The sequence below is a fragment of the Camelus bactrianus genome, chromosome 32 (genome assembly GCF_048773025.1).
Source record: "Camelus bactrianus isolate YW-2024 breed Bactrian camel chromosome 32, ASM4877302v1, whole genome shotgun sequence".
NCBI lineage: Eukaryota > Metazoa > Chordata > Mammalia > Artiodactyla > Camelidae > Camelus > Camelus bactrianus.
This window is the reverse complement of record NC_133570.1, coordinates 16,209,805-16,224,788: the sequence shown is the minus strand read 5'-3', so window position 1 is coordinate 16,224,788 and position 14,984 is coordinate 16,209,805. Positions and strand designations below refer to the sequence as shown.

Genomic DNA, 14,984 nt, shown 5'->3' with positions numbered 1-14,984 from the left:
CTTAACATACATACTTTTCCTAGTTCAATATTTTATATATCAAATAATATGGTTGATTTTCATTATTGCTTTCAAGTTTTAGATTGTATCATTGTTTTCAAATGCCCAACAGTGAGTAACCAGCAGTCTAGTAAAGGTTCTTAGGAGATCTGTAAGACCCCAAGAGGGGCATAACTCTTAGGATTAAAGTTAGTGCCAAGTACAATTTTGAAAATTGTAGCATAGATAAACAAGATTATACTTGTTTATTGTATAGCACAGGGAAATATACACAAAATGTTATGGTAGCTCACAGAGAAAAAAATGCGACAATAAGTGTGTATATGTCCATAAATGACTGAAAAATTGTGCTGAACACTGGCATTTGACACAACATTGTAAAATGATTATAAGTCAATAAAAAATGTTAAAAAAACAAAAACAAAAACAAAAACAAAAAACAAAAAACAAAAAAACGGTGCAAAGTAAGACACTGTCAACCCCTAACCCCAGCTCCCGCCCGCAGCGCCCGGCGGCCGTTCGGGAGCCGCAGCGCCGCGCGGAGCCGCCGCCCAGGGCGCGGGCCGGGGGCGCGCCGCCGGCCGGGCCGCTGTGCTGATCTTCGCGGGCGCGACGGTCCGAACCGAGCCGGCTCCGCGGCGGGGCCGCCGGCGGAGCGGTGACAGCGGGGTCGGGGTCCCGCGTGTCCCAGCCGGGCAGCGGCTGCTCCGCACAGCGCCCCGCCTCTGCCCGGGGTTTGCGGAGAGAGAGCGAGAGGCTGTGTTTACGGTCAGTAAAAACATTCTGCTGCCCAGGGGAGAGGGTTGGTGGGGAGGAAGCTAAGCCGCTTCTAGACGTTGTTTGCTCTGTAAGCTGCGTTATTTTGGGTCTTTTAGAGGGATGGCCCCTGGGTGACCCAACTTGAAGAGTTTTCTTAAATTCTCAGGTGGAGGAGACGTTTAGTGCAGTTGGTGGATTGTGAGAACAGTGGCAGCCCTCCACCCGCCAGGTTGGTGTTAAAGTTTGATAAACCATATAATTTCTTAGATTACTCGGGTTTTTGAAGATGACTTTTATTTCCAGTGTATTCCAGGGCCGGCTGCATCATGTGGTTGCTGTGCAAAGTGCTTTATTTCAGGGTTAGCTTTTTGACTTCCCCGTAGTGTACTTAAAGACCTCAAGGCGTGTTCGAAAGCTTTGGATTGAAATTTTTTCCTCAATGCTTTGAATGCTTATAGACTAATTTGATAATTTAGAAAATATCCGCATATCCCACGTCATGATTGTTGCCTTTCTTTCCTTTGTCCCTTTGACGTCGTCTGACTGCGGAGCCACACTTAGCTTTGTCCTGTCTTCTGTTTGGTCTGGATAATGCTCTGTAGGTAGATTTCTGCTTTACACTCGCGGTGTTCATTTGCCAGAGAAACATTTCAAGTTAGGAGGTTCTAGTAGGCATTTAGTTTAAACTGTTGTAGCTGCAGACCCTCTATAGGGCCTTTTCTTTAACGTTTGTGTTTACTTTCTACATGTGGCTTCTAACAAATCACTTCTCTGTCCATTTTCACTTTTTGTTAAGACACTGATTTCTATGAGGTAAAATAAGACAAAACATGTGAGGCAGTTTAAACTACTGGTAAGTAGTGGTATGTATGACAGCCTTTGCTTTTCAAACGTGAAACAGAGTAGAAACTGGCGTAGCTTGATGATTGAAGAAAAAAAGTTAAGTTTACTTTTTATCTTCGTGGGCTAAGACCCTTGTTAAACAAAAATTTTCTAAATTCAGAACTCTAGAGTCATCTTAAAAATATCATTTTGCATTAAACATTGGTTAAAAGGCTACTTAGGTTTTGATGTTTGTTTTAAGCAGAACTTTTTCAAAAAGATTAATAACTCTTCCATTTTAAAATTAGTGGTTAAGATTGTAGCTTTTGGGTACATGGAGATACTTGTAATTTTATTTAATATATAATATTTTTATCTACAAGTCAGAGCTATTTATGGTCCAGTTGGTAAGGAGTTTATATGAGGGTGATGTGTAGAATAGAACACATTCAGGTTCTCATATGAGAGGATGGATATGTTTGTGTCCATAAGGAGACACCGTAGTGGATTTTTAGGTACTGAATCCTTTTTCAGTTGCTCCCCCATCCAATTTGTCAATCTCTATATTGCATTAGTTTTTCTTGCACTTAATGTGAGGAGTGGGAAGCTGGAAAGGAGAATTCATGTGTTTAGAGTCATAAAACTTAAACTTCCCTAGTGCCTCCATTTCTAGCACGTGCCCCAGCCTGTGCTGCATTTGTAGGAAGACATCATGAACTTTCTAGAGTTCAGTAAGTGTCTATATAGACATGTGCTCACGTATATAGAAGTGCTTTTCTTTGTTATCTGTAACCACACTAGAAATGTATTGGAGCTGTCATGATTGCGTGTAGCCCAATGAACTTTTATGTATGAGTATTACTTTTTTAAAAAAATATGTTGACGAGTTATTGTCTTTTCTTTTTCTCCTTAAAAAAAATTAATTGGTGCGTATGAGGGGTCAAAAGGTATTTTAACTGTAGCAGTAAATTTAGTCCCATAATGTTTTGGTTTAATGAAACCATACTTTAAATGAACTTTAGATTATGACATGTTTTTTGCATTGAAAAATCTGGTATAAATGCTTTGCTCCGCACATTATATAGAAATACATTTTCTGGAATTTTTGCCAAAAGTTATAAAAGTTTCCAAGCTTAAGCTGTTTCACTTCTACCAGCAAGTAAGGGTCTGTGAAATTAATAAGAGAAAGACTGTTTTTTGTCTTTAGCTTTAAGGGGCTCGGACTCTTCAGCTTATTAACTGAGATTGATACTCCAGTTAGCGGTCTCATTTTAAGAAGGCCCATTTCATCCCCTACATTAACTGTATCTTCCCTGTGTATGTTCAGGGCCTCTCTGAGTAGCAGGGTTTGAGGGAAGTGGGAGTGAAAGCACCTCTCAGTTTTCTGATCTCCTTTTTATAACTTGTTTAAAGTCTTCCAGGGTGTTTATTATCTGGTATCTTTTAAATTATCCTGCAGACTTGCAGGCTGGGGCAGTCAGGGTAAGGGACATTTCTGTGATGTCTGCTATGTATCTGATACTGTGTTAAAAGTTTCACTTTTCAACAATTATGAGAGAGTTCCATTTGAAGAAGAAGGCTTGAAGAAATAATTTTTCTATCATCATGCACCTGCTAAGTGGTGAACTACACATTCAGACCCAAACCAGTTTGATCTCAAAGGCTGAGCTTTTTATTCATTGACCCTCATAACTCTTTGAAAGCAGTTATTCATGTTTTAGCCTAAAGGTGGCCTCTAGACTGACCACCTTAGAGATGTGTTTTGTTGATTTGCAGTGTCTTTGAATTTCAACTAGTGATCAGCATTGAAAAACTGGGAAATTTCTCGATGAGGCTTATGGATTTCTGGATTTTTAGGGATGACTTGAAAATCCAGTCAGTCACTGGTAGGCTGTGTTCCCACCTTCTGGGGCAGAGAGGTGGGGCAGTAGCTGCCCTTTGTAGATCGGGGTGTGTGTGCAGTCAGCGTGGTCCCCTCACCCTGGCTGGTGACGTGCGTGGCCTGTGGCACTGATGTTCTGTTACCTGCCTCAGTCCTCGTAGGTGTGTCATTCACGTCTCTGCCCCAGCTTCCCCTTGCGTGGATGACTCCAACCTTTAAAAACAAAATGTTTTTTGGACTGTGACCACTTATCCAAATTCTAATATATTGTTTGTCATTCTTAATTTTTTCAGAAGTCCTAAAAATTTGTTAATAAAACCTGTGGTATTCATAATACTTTTTATCCAGTATTAGCTTATTAGGTATTTTTAAAATCTTTGTTTTTTATAATAGTAACAATTTGAAAGTTCTAAAGAATGATGATTATAATTTTTCCACATCTCTTCATCTCAGTGAGCAAATAAAAAACCACTACTTTTTTTACTGGGATGAGACTCACAAAGAAGAAATTAATTGAAGATCATATAAATAACTTTTTTCTTTTAAGAATGGGTTATAGAGATATCACCTTCCACTAGTCAGAATGAGCACCATTAAAAGTCCATGAATGATTAACACTGGGAAGGGTGTGGAGAACAGGAAGCCTCCTGCACTGCTGGTGGGAATGTAGTTTGGTGCAGCCACTATGGAAAAACAGTATGGAGATTCCTTAAAAAATTAAAAATAGGCTTATCATGTGATCCAGCAGTCCCACTCCTGGGCATGTATCCAGACAGAGCTCTAACTCGAAAGATACATGCGCCCCAGTGTTCATAGCAGCACAATTTACAATAGTCAAGACATGGAAACAACCTAAATGTCCATGGACAGACGACTGGATGAAGAAGTTGTGGTACACACACACACACACACACACAATGGAATACTAGTCAGCCATAAAAAAAGAATAAAATAATACCATTTACAGCACCATGAATGGACCTGGAGATCATCCATTCCAAGTGAAGTAAGCCAGAAAGAGAGAAAAATACCATATGATATCATTTATTTGTTGAATCTAAAAAAAAAAAAAAAGACAGAAGTGAACTTATTTACAAAACAGAGACAGACTCACAGACATAGAAAACAAACTTATGGTTACCAGGTGGGAAGGGACAAACTGGAGTTGAGATTTGCAGATACTAAGTCCTTTATATAGAACAGATAAACAACAGTTCTCTACTGTATAGCACAGGGAACTAGATTCAGTATCTTGTGTGGCCTATAATGGAAAAGAATATAAAAAGGTATGTGTGATCCAGATTTATTTAAAATAAATAAATACTAAAAAAAAAAAAAGAAGGTATGTATGTATATATATGCATGACTGAGGTATAACTTGGTACACTAGAAATTGACACAACATTGTAAACTGACTAAATGTCAATTTAAAAAGAATGGGTTATAAATATAAACTCTGCTTTCAAAATGAAGACAATGAAATGGAATAATAAATTCAACAATAAGCATTTTTCTAACATTGTTGGTAGATGACGGGTTTGGCAAAGAGAAGATTGCTGTGTAAAAATCTCTGGGACCAGACTTAAAAATTTTGGCTGTTTTTGATGGAAGTTTTTCTGAAATGTATTACATATTTATTGTGTCCCTAAAGTGGACTGAGTTTAATCTTTTCTTAAATGGTTGAAGTTTAGTATAAGAACAACTTATTATTTTGAGCTCTCTTGTAGTTTCTGTTTTTTATTTTTCCAGAAACAACTGAATGGGCATTATAAACTTAGATGATGGTGTTTCTTATTCTTGTATCTAGTTTTAATTCTATTTCCAACTTTTTATTTAAATTTCCTGGTTTTCTTGCAAACCTTGAGGATGTCACCTTCTGATTAACTGTTTCTAATATATTTTCTGTGGAGAAAGTAATCATCCTTGACATTTGCCTGTAAAGTGGAATAAATAAATTCTGAATCTTCTGTGCAGTAAGATATATGAACTTTAGTCGTTTTTTTTTTTTTTTTAACACCTGTTTTGGCTGTGTAGTGTTTAGTGTTGCGATTGCCCTGTTACTTTCTAAACAACTGGGATGATGTATTAGTTAAAGTGAAGCAAAGTAGGATGGAGAGAAGAAACTGATGAATAACCAGAAAGACACAGCAAATAAAATGCACATTCCTTAGGCTTCAGGTAGATCATTTCTGAGATTTGAATCATGAGTACTCTGGCTCTAAACTAATACACTAGGTTATTGATATTAAACATAGCCTAAAGTGTCTGATTGTAATAGGCTCTCCAGAAATGTAAATTATCAATGAAGAAAAAGTACTTTCTGTATTTAAAGGAAAGAGTAAGCAGGAGGTAGATGACAGGGGCTCCGGATGCTGTTTTGCTGTTAGTTTGTAGTAAGTCGCTGCTGTGCATTACATTACAGGTTTGGTGACTATGACTCACATGAAGTGAACTTGCTTGTTCATCTTTGAATTTTACTACATTCTAATGGTCCGGAAAATTTTGCCAAAGTTAGAGGTATATTTTTAGGGTGGCCTAGCTTCAGATGCAGTCTATATGGGGTATCAAAAAGTGGAGTTTGTTGACGTGGAGAGATTTGGGGGCAGGGCAAGGGCAGTCACTGGCTATAACTGCTAACACAAAGTTTAATGAGAGGCCTACGTGGCCACTAGCTGCAGGAAACAAATTGTAGGTGCGAAAGGCTGTGAACAGAGAAACACTTGGTGCCTTCAAGTCTGAGCCCCAAGTCGCAGGGCGCACTCTCCAGGCTGCAGGACTTGATTTGTGTTTTGTGTTTTCACATGAGCAACTCTACGTGACATGCTTGGGCAAACAGCCCCCGGGTTTTTCTCAAAGAAGGATTTGATTTATTGAATGATTGTTACTAATTCTTCTAGCAACTCTGAAGTCTGCTTATTCTGAATGAAACCCCAGCAGGGCTAGCCCTCACGTAGTTGAGCTGCCCGGCTGCACAGCAGCAGGAGGAAGCCGTGCTCAGGGCGGATGGGAAGGGCCAGGCAGCCCCCACCAAGTCAGATCCCTGGGAGGCAGTGGCCCTGCCGCCTGGCAGCGCGCAGGCCTCGGCTCGGTGCTCGTGGGGCCAGTCCTGTCCTGGCCGGGCTGCTGCAACAGCAGCGCTGAGACCAGTTCTCAGGGAATGCAGGTTCCTTTTGCTATTGGGTGAATTCATCCCGAAGCTACTGCAGTTCCAACTCAACAGCATGCAAACGTGCACAGGGAGAGCTCTGCTGTTCAGTCCCCAGGCTTTCTGGTGTGTCTGTGACTCTAGGAGTCATGATGCCACAGCCTGGAGGGGGAAGAGAAGTGAAAAACACAGTTTGTCGGAGTAGACAGAAATATCAAGACCTAAAACTAGAGTTCCAATTATGTGTTTAGTTGCAGTTGAAATGAGAATTTATTCAGCTGGAAAGACATCAGCCAGCTGGGGAGAGCGTTCTGAGGTAGCAGGGAATGGCATGCAGTCTAGTGAGGGGCGTGCAGGTTTACCTGCCTGGAGTGCGGAATCCAAGGCAGGAAATGAGGGGAGATGCTAACAGGACCATGGTAACTGCGACTCTGATTATTCACATAACAGGCCACGATAACCGTGAGGCAGAGTATTTGGAATTTTGATTGATTGAGCCGTTGGGATATAATACAATAGGAAATAAATTAGCCGCTTGACGAACTGGGTTGATTGAGTCCTGGATTAGGGTAGTGATTGTCGAAATAAATAAGAGTAGAAAAAGACATTACATGGAAGAAAAACTGGTCAAGCTTGGCAAATGTTTGATGTGAAAGTATCAAAATTTCTTGAGGGCTCACTCTCTGGGTTGAATTTGGACCACAGACGCTGTTGTATTGGAAAGAGTCTGATTTTATAAAACTTTAAGGAACTCAGGCTTTGAAGTTGAAAATGTCTAAAATTCTGAATCCAGATAGGAGGTTATAGGTTGGGGTTTGTGTCAAAGTCCGATTTTATCCTACTTGCAAGCTAATACTTTTGTTGGGGGTTGGTTAAAAGTTTGCACGGTCCTTCAGTAACCTGTGCCTAGTCTTTTGGGAAGCTTTGGTCCAGATAGTTGGGAGGTAGAAGTTTGGTGAATTTGGAGAGGAGGGGAGAAATTAGATGTAAAGATACATTATCAATTTTATTTCTCCTTTACAGGTATATATTCACTCTCCTTAAGCTGGAATTAGACTCTTCAGGTCAAGAATATGCTTGATCCCATTGATTATATGTGAATTGTAAAATTCTTGTTTCAGAGACAAGGTGGGGGAAACTGTGATCTCTGCATTGGAGGCAAATGTATATGTATGATTTGTGGAGCAGAATTACCTTTTCATTTATCTCTTCTTGCATTGATGATGGCAAAGGATACACACATACACATCTTTGAACTTTGAGGTTTGGATTTAGTTTTCAAAAGAACACAGATAGAATCTTATACTTAGGAATTGAGTGGGATATTTATACACTGCTTCTTTTCCTAAGAATTAAGTAGGTTAAGTTTGTAAAATGGTGAAGAAACTGTAAAGTGCTTTGCAAATATTGTTAAAATTATGTTGTTTCCAGACCTACTTTCTTTTGGAATCCATCAGTTAGAAAATATGGATAAATAAATGTATTTTTAGAAGTTGAAATACTGGAACATCATTACCAAACATCATCTAATAGAACTGAAAAATGCCAAATTCCTTCTCAAATACGATTTTATCACTTTTTAATATTCATCATTCAGTCTTTTAAAATGCCAGTTGTTATGAGTTTACATCATAGTATTTATGCAGTTTTGTATCCTTTAAGAAATTAACCTGTATTAAAAAATGTATATGCAGAGCAGAGCCCGCAGCACTTGTAGCAGGCATGGAGGCGGTTCGGTTGTCGCAGCTGGAGGGGTGCTCCCAGCACCCAGTGCCTAGAGGCCAGCGATGCTGGTAAACAGCTTACGGTGCTTAGGACAGCCCCCGGCAACAACGAATTATCTGCCCCAAATGTTTGCAGTGCTGAGGTTGAGAAACCCCACCCTAGCAGAGATTTGTCACTGTTGTCACTGTCTTCTTTGTCTTTTTTGCATTGTTGTTATTTCCTGCGGTTTGCTGTCTTCACTGATTACTCCAGTTGCCTAAGCTTCCCGTATTCTTACCCTGCGAAGCCTCCCTCTTCCAGCGCTCAGGCACTGCAGTCAGAACAAGTGGCGTCTGCTTTCCAGGGTTGCCCATGCTTCTCTTCATCTTTGAGCTTGTGTTTGGGAAGAATACCTGATTCTGTTAATTTTTAGCAGTGATGGAATGATGGCCCATGGGGATTATCTCAAAACCAGACCAAGCCAGTTGCTTGTTAACCCAGAAGAGCCTGGATTAGAAGGGTTTTAGTTTCTGTGGGGGAAGATATTTGAAGGCACTTAAGCAGCAATTTACTCTGCAAATCTATCTTCACAATTAGTTCTACTCAGCTTCAACTTTTCACAATTTATTTTCTTCAAAATTTTAACTCGGAAGTCCTAAAAAATCTTCATATCTTTCTCATAACTCCATCCCTCTCTCCACTTATTTTCATCTGTAACATTTTTGGCAGAATTGTTTTATGTACACATGCAGATTTCCTGGAAAGAGACAGAGGCAGATGGTTTGAGGTGCAATATGGGAGAAAGGTGAGGTCTTGAGGGTGGGTTTAGGATATACTGTAGGATGTGCGATAGACAGATACCAACATTGGGGGAGTGACTAGAGCCATTGTGTGTGTGTGTGTGTGTGTGTGTGTGTGAGGGTGTGTGTGTTAGATGGTTGAAAGTTACAGTCCTTTATGCAGGTCGCTAATGTCTGTCCTTGTGTCTGCACTTACTTGAAATAGTGTACAGGAGTTTCAAATTAGTGTGGAAATCTAAATTATGTACATGTTTCCACTTTTGGATTTTTAAGTTATATTTCATAAGTGGATGTAATTTAATACATTCAGTATTAAATCGATGTTTTATGTCCTTTGTGATTGATTTAGTTTATAATTTATAGTTTAGTATTTCACTGTGAGCCAGCTAGCTGCATTAGTTTTAATTCTTAGAGACTAGCTTGTCTGAAAAAGTGGGTGTGTTGGAATATGCGTATAACTGTAGACACACTCTCCTATCTTGAACTTTCATTTGTAGCTCTTAGGTGTAGATATTTGTAGAAAATAATTTGACTAGTTTCTAATGAAGAAATAGATAATGCAGCTAGGTTTGAAGTCACATTGTACAAGTTGCTTCTCCAAGACTGCAGCAGTAAAGGCACTTAAGTATGTTGCTGAAACATAAGACAAGACAGTTCCTCGAAATCTGCCTTTGTCCTACAAGAGAACAGCTTTGTTAATGGAATTTAGTTCTTTAAGATCAGAGTGAATACATAAATGTTAGAAGCCCTGGTCAGCACAATGTGATGCCTAAGACATGGTTGATGACTCAAGTTCCTTAGGAAGAAAATACAATTTTATGTTGGGGAAAATGCTCTTGTTATCTGGTTTTTAAATTGCACAAGTGAAAAGGCTGTACAGAACACCTCGATTACAAGTGATTTTCCTGAGGAACGGGAATGTGCCAGCCTTAGCTTATTCTTACACATCATCTCATATATTGTAATTGAGTTTTTCTGTAAACACAAAGATCTGTGATGTCAAAAGATTTTTGCAGATTTTCTTCCTCTATTCATAAGATTGTCTGATCAACTTTCTTTCATATAAAAGGAACATGATTCACTTTGTTTCTTATATAATATTGCTTTCCCACACAAAGATGACACTGAGCCACCGTCAGTGAGCTGTACTGATGGTCTCTTCTCCTCTGATGTCAATGGCATGTTCATTCTGTGTTTTTTGTCCTGTTACATTTAATTTAGATCAGAACAGAAGATCGTAGGCTTTAGATTTAGGAGTTAGGAAGGAAGCTTTTGTTCGCAGGCATTCCTGGGAAGCAAGATGCTGTCTCCTGATGGAACATGAGAAATAACCCTAAGGGCTGGCACTTAGGGCATACTTACTGTATGCCAGGTTTCTGGATGGAGTTGATACACCAAATGCCCAGGTTAGGGTGTATCAACTCACATTCCACAACATCTCTGTAAGGCTCTGTTACTGTCATTTTATAAATGAGGGAACAGATCAGGGAGGGTAAGCTATCCAAGTCAGAAAAGCCCTTTAGCTATTAATTAGGGAAGCCAGGATTTGAATGTGTTCAGTCTGGCTCCAGAATTCATGCTCTTAAAAACTTAACTGCCTCTAAGAAACATATGCTTTAAAAAGTATAATGAGTTTGTTAGATTCTGCCTCTGTATGAAGCTTGGATCATTTCACAATCAGAGCATAATTCAGGCTCTTTGTGCTTAGAGTATTTGAGCCATTTGGCTTTTGGTCGGTCAAGTTCTTTGCAAGGTTTTTGGTTGTTTTCGTTTTTGATGTTAGAAAGTGTTTGCAATTAAGAGAGGGTAAGCAGCTTACAGAAACATTTTATGCACAATACCATTTCAGTTTTGCCAGAGATAAATTTATATATGTATTCATTTTTTAAAAGCTGAGGACAGGTAATAAATCTCTGGATGGTGAGATATAGGTTCTATCTTTTACAAAAGTATCTATTAGAAAAGTAATCCCTTATGTAATTTTGTGATCAAGTACTCACAAAAGACATCAGGGGAAAAAAAATTTTTTTAATGGCAGACTACCTTTAGTAAATACCAGAATCCTGGTGTCTTTCAAAAAAGTTACAGGAATTAAAATGCTTTTCTCAAATTATAAAAAAGAATAGACCTGCTATGCTCTCCAGTGGCAAGGAGACCAAGTTCTATTTTTTCTGCTTAGAGTCTGCTGGCCATTTTCCTCCTATTCCTGTGTGTGTGTAGGTAAGTGAGTTTTTGGTGTAGCTTTACTCCCCCCGCCCCCGTTTTTCTTTTAACCTGTGAAAATTAGTTATCTGTTTTCTCCATATCACAGGTACAATCTAATTATTCTTCTACCAGTTTTACACATAGGCATTTGCTTGATATACTATGTTTGTTTTTCCCTAACTTCTTAATCTTAAAATCTTCTATATTTTCTAAAAGGTTGGTAATATATATAGTCCAATGAACATCTGTATACTTTTTACCTAAGTTTACTAATGGTTATCTTTTGCCACATTTGTTTTCTCTCTCTTAATATATATTGTTTTTTTGTTCTGAACTCCTAATTATATACACTTAAATACCTCAGTTTGCATCTTACAAGTTTAAGGGCATTGTCCTTACATAACCAAGAAGATGATCGTCTCTTTTTAAGTGTGGCGATGTTCAAATTTCCCATGGAGCTTGTAGGTACTAGGCACCACATGAATTTATTTTATGCAGATTTCTGGTGATTACAACTAAGGACTGGAAAGTAAAATGCTGTTGGTCTGCTTTTTATGTATAGATAATGTAATAGTAGAGAAAAGAGACATTGACATATAACTACCCTGCAGGATGGAGCGCTTTATATAAGAACAACAGCACAATAAGGCAATAGCCTAGAGGTTGTCACAGCATTATGACCTCTGAGGATAAAGATATTAGTAAGGATGAGCCCGGCTCAAGAAGATGCTAAAGTAGAGGACAAACAAACAAAACCCAGTACTAGTCCAAGTGGAAAGGTATTTGGCACATAGATAAACTTCAGTTATCTAGAAAGTTTCCTCAGTGGAAGCTGTCATTTTCCTTTAATGTCAGATCACTACCGTCTTACTGTACTCTCGGTTAAATGGATTTTGTCTTCATCATTGTCAGGAGACAGATCTGTTTTCTCTATTGTTAAGGACTTTACATGATTAGAACATCCTCAGTGAGTGTTATATGCTTTAGCAGAAGGGAGAAAAGGAGTTAAAGGTTGTCATCCTTTGAGTCCTTCCCGGTCTGTCCCCTGTGGTTCACGTTGCCCTGCTTGGGTAATATATCCGAGTGATAAAAGCAGCTCCAGGTCTGTATTTAGGAACTACAATAGAATATTCATTTTTTTCATTGTTCATTGTTTTATTATTTTTACTCCTAGATTTGTAGGTTTGTTTCCCCGTTGAGTATTTTTTTTATTCCCTATTAATTTAAAAAAATTACTAAGGCTGAATGGGTTAGAATTTTCTCTGTAAAAACTTCATTGCTTTTTCTCAACTACTATGTCTTCCTATTAAAAAAATATTTTTTAAACACTTAGCAGTTGTCATTCCCTGCAAAAATTAGACTAAAGGGAAATGTAGAACATCTTGATGGTTATCTGATTCTATCCAATAAAAGTTGTAAAGTTGACTATGTTATTAACATGAATCCTTATTAAAAAAAAAACCCTTTTCATTTTGGGGTAAATTTAGAATCACAGAATGTTAGTGTTAGAAGGAAGTTTTGTACTCTTGGTTGGGTTACTTAACCTCTCTGTGCCTCATCTTAAGATTAATTGTACTTGTCTTACATGGTTGTTTTGAGGTTTAAGTGAGATAGTATATTCATTGATTAATTAAGCCATAATTTACTGAATTCTTACCTGTTAGGTAATGTATGCTATTGTAAGCACATTAATTCATTTAATCCAGGTGACAACACTATTAGGTAACAGATCCTGCCATTTCACTTATTTAACAGACAGGGAAAGTGAGGCACAAAGAGGGAGGTAACTTGTCCAAGATCACTCAGCTAGTAAGTGGCAGAGCTGGGATTCTAAGCCATGCAGTTTAGTTCTGCTTATAAATGAAAGCTAGTGCTTGCTAAAGTGTTGAAATATGAAGTAAGACGTTGACCATGTACTTCTGTAGTTATTGAAAAACGTAGTTGCAACAGCAGTATGACAGTTACAATGCTGTCCAGAAACTCATGCAAAATGGTGCTGAAAGTTGCATGGGTAATTCCAGAGACCGATATCTGAAATGTGCTCATAGCATCAGTGGAAGATTTTTTAAAACCTTATCTAGTGAACAGATCTATAATAATTTTATTTTTAACAAATTGCACTTTGCAAATGCTAGACCTATTAGAAATTCTGATACTTCTTGGATGAGTATCGTAAGATCACATTTCCTGATAATTGATGCATGGCTCTCTTATCAGCAAGGTATAGGCTGCTTTTTTTAAAAATAAATATAAATGAAAACAGGTATTTCCATGGACCAGTAAGTGGATTCCTTAATTCTTATTGCAGACATTTACTGAGCCCCTATTTTCTTTCTTACTCTGTTCTAGGTAATGAGGGTACATCACAGAACAAATCTAAGTCCATGTTCTTACGGAACTTACATTCAAGTGGTGGAGGGATGTCAATAAATGATAGTGTGAAGGAAGGCAAAGCAGGGCTAGAAGGAGTGTGATTGGGACATAGGCTTTCAGACAGGATGATCAGAGACAGCTCGTGAAGAAATTGAGCAGATGTCTGAATGAAGTGTGGCAGCCAGCGCTGCTCTGGGGGAGGATGGTCCAGGCAGAGGGACAGGCGTTGAGGCTCACGTGGCTGCAGAGTAAGGGGAGAGTGGCAGAAGGTAAGGTGAGACAGATACGCGAGTGGAGTGGCGGAAATGCAGCCTCCTGTAAGGATCGTGTCAGCCTTGCAAGCCATGGCTAGGACTTAGAGCAGCTGGGAAACCTTTGGAAGGTTTTGAGCGGAAGACTGACATGATATGACTTCACTTCAACATTGTTCCTCTGGCTGCTGTGTGAAAAGGAGACTGCAGTGGGGCGAGAGCGGAGGCCAGTTATTTGTCATGAGCTTTGACTGTCTAGAACCTTTTAAATCTTGCTTTGTTTGGTACATTTTCAGCCTTAAGAATTTCATCTCCCTAATTTAGACTCCTCAGCCTTTCATTTGCAACTAGGGCACAGACATGTACACTAGTCTTCTTAAGTAGCTCCTCTAATCAGGAGCATCGCTGGAGACCTGGCTTCTGGCTGAGCAGGCGTGTGTGCTTGCTGAAGTCTTGACAATGCTGTGCACCTTTCAGACAGTTGTGACAGGTTTCCCCCTGGTCATTTAAAGCTTGTGTTTGTGGTACAAAAGGGGCATTGGGGAGGCAGGGCTCTCCACTAGGGTTGATGTTTTTCACAAGATATTTTGGGGGTAATTATGGGATACACTCCTGCTTCTGGGACTACCTGGATAGTCTTGAGGAGGATAAAGGTGGGGAGGGTGCCAGTACTGTTGTCAAGTAATACCGTAATACTTCAAGTGAAAGAATGTTGTTTGGGAAGTATGGGAATTGAATGAGATCATAATGGAGAATGCTTTATCATTTATGGAAAAGTCTATAGATTCTGGGCCAGGTTTCCTTTGTAGGATTTGCACGTTGATTTGCAAGAAACACAACACCTTGTATTCATATCTGTGTCTGGTGTTCCTTTGCTTGGCTCATGATTTCTCTTGGTTCATGCTTGTTCTTACAGAAGCAATGATATTGTCGGCGTTTATTAGGGCATATATTTTCATAGGTTGATGGAACCTGGGAGAGTCTAGCAAGTAACAGGGGTCAGGAATAGGGTAGCCGATTAGGAACTGGAGTAGACAAGTAGG

The 14,984-nt window shown here is 39.1% G+C and overlaps 1 long non-coding RNA gene across 2 annotated transcripts in view; it reads left to right on the top strand.

Moving 5' to 3' along the window:
- Nucleotides 1–523: 523 nt before the first annotated feature.
- LOC141575775 (uncharacterized) overlaps nucleotides 524–14,984 on the top strand; it is a 40,475-nt gene continuing 26,014 nt past the window's right edge. The window contains exons 1-2 of one of the 2 annotated variants that reach the window (XR_012503584.1): nucleotides 524–768; nucleotides 926–988. This is a non-coding gene — a long non-coding RNA (uncharacterized LOC141575775). The remainder of the gene's footprint in view (nucleotides 769–925; nucleotides 989–14,984) is intronic. The other variant, XR_012503585.1, reaches the window with a different exon arrangement.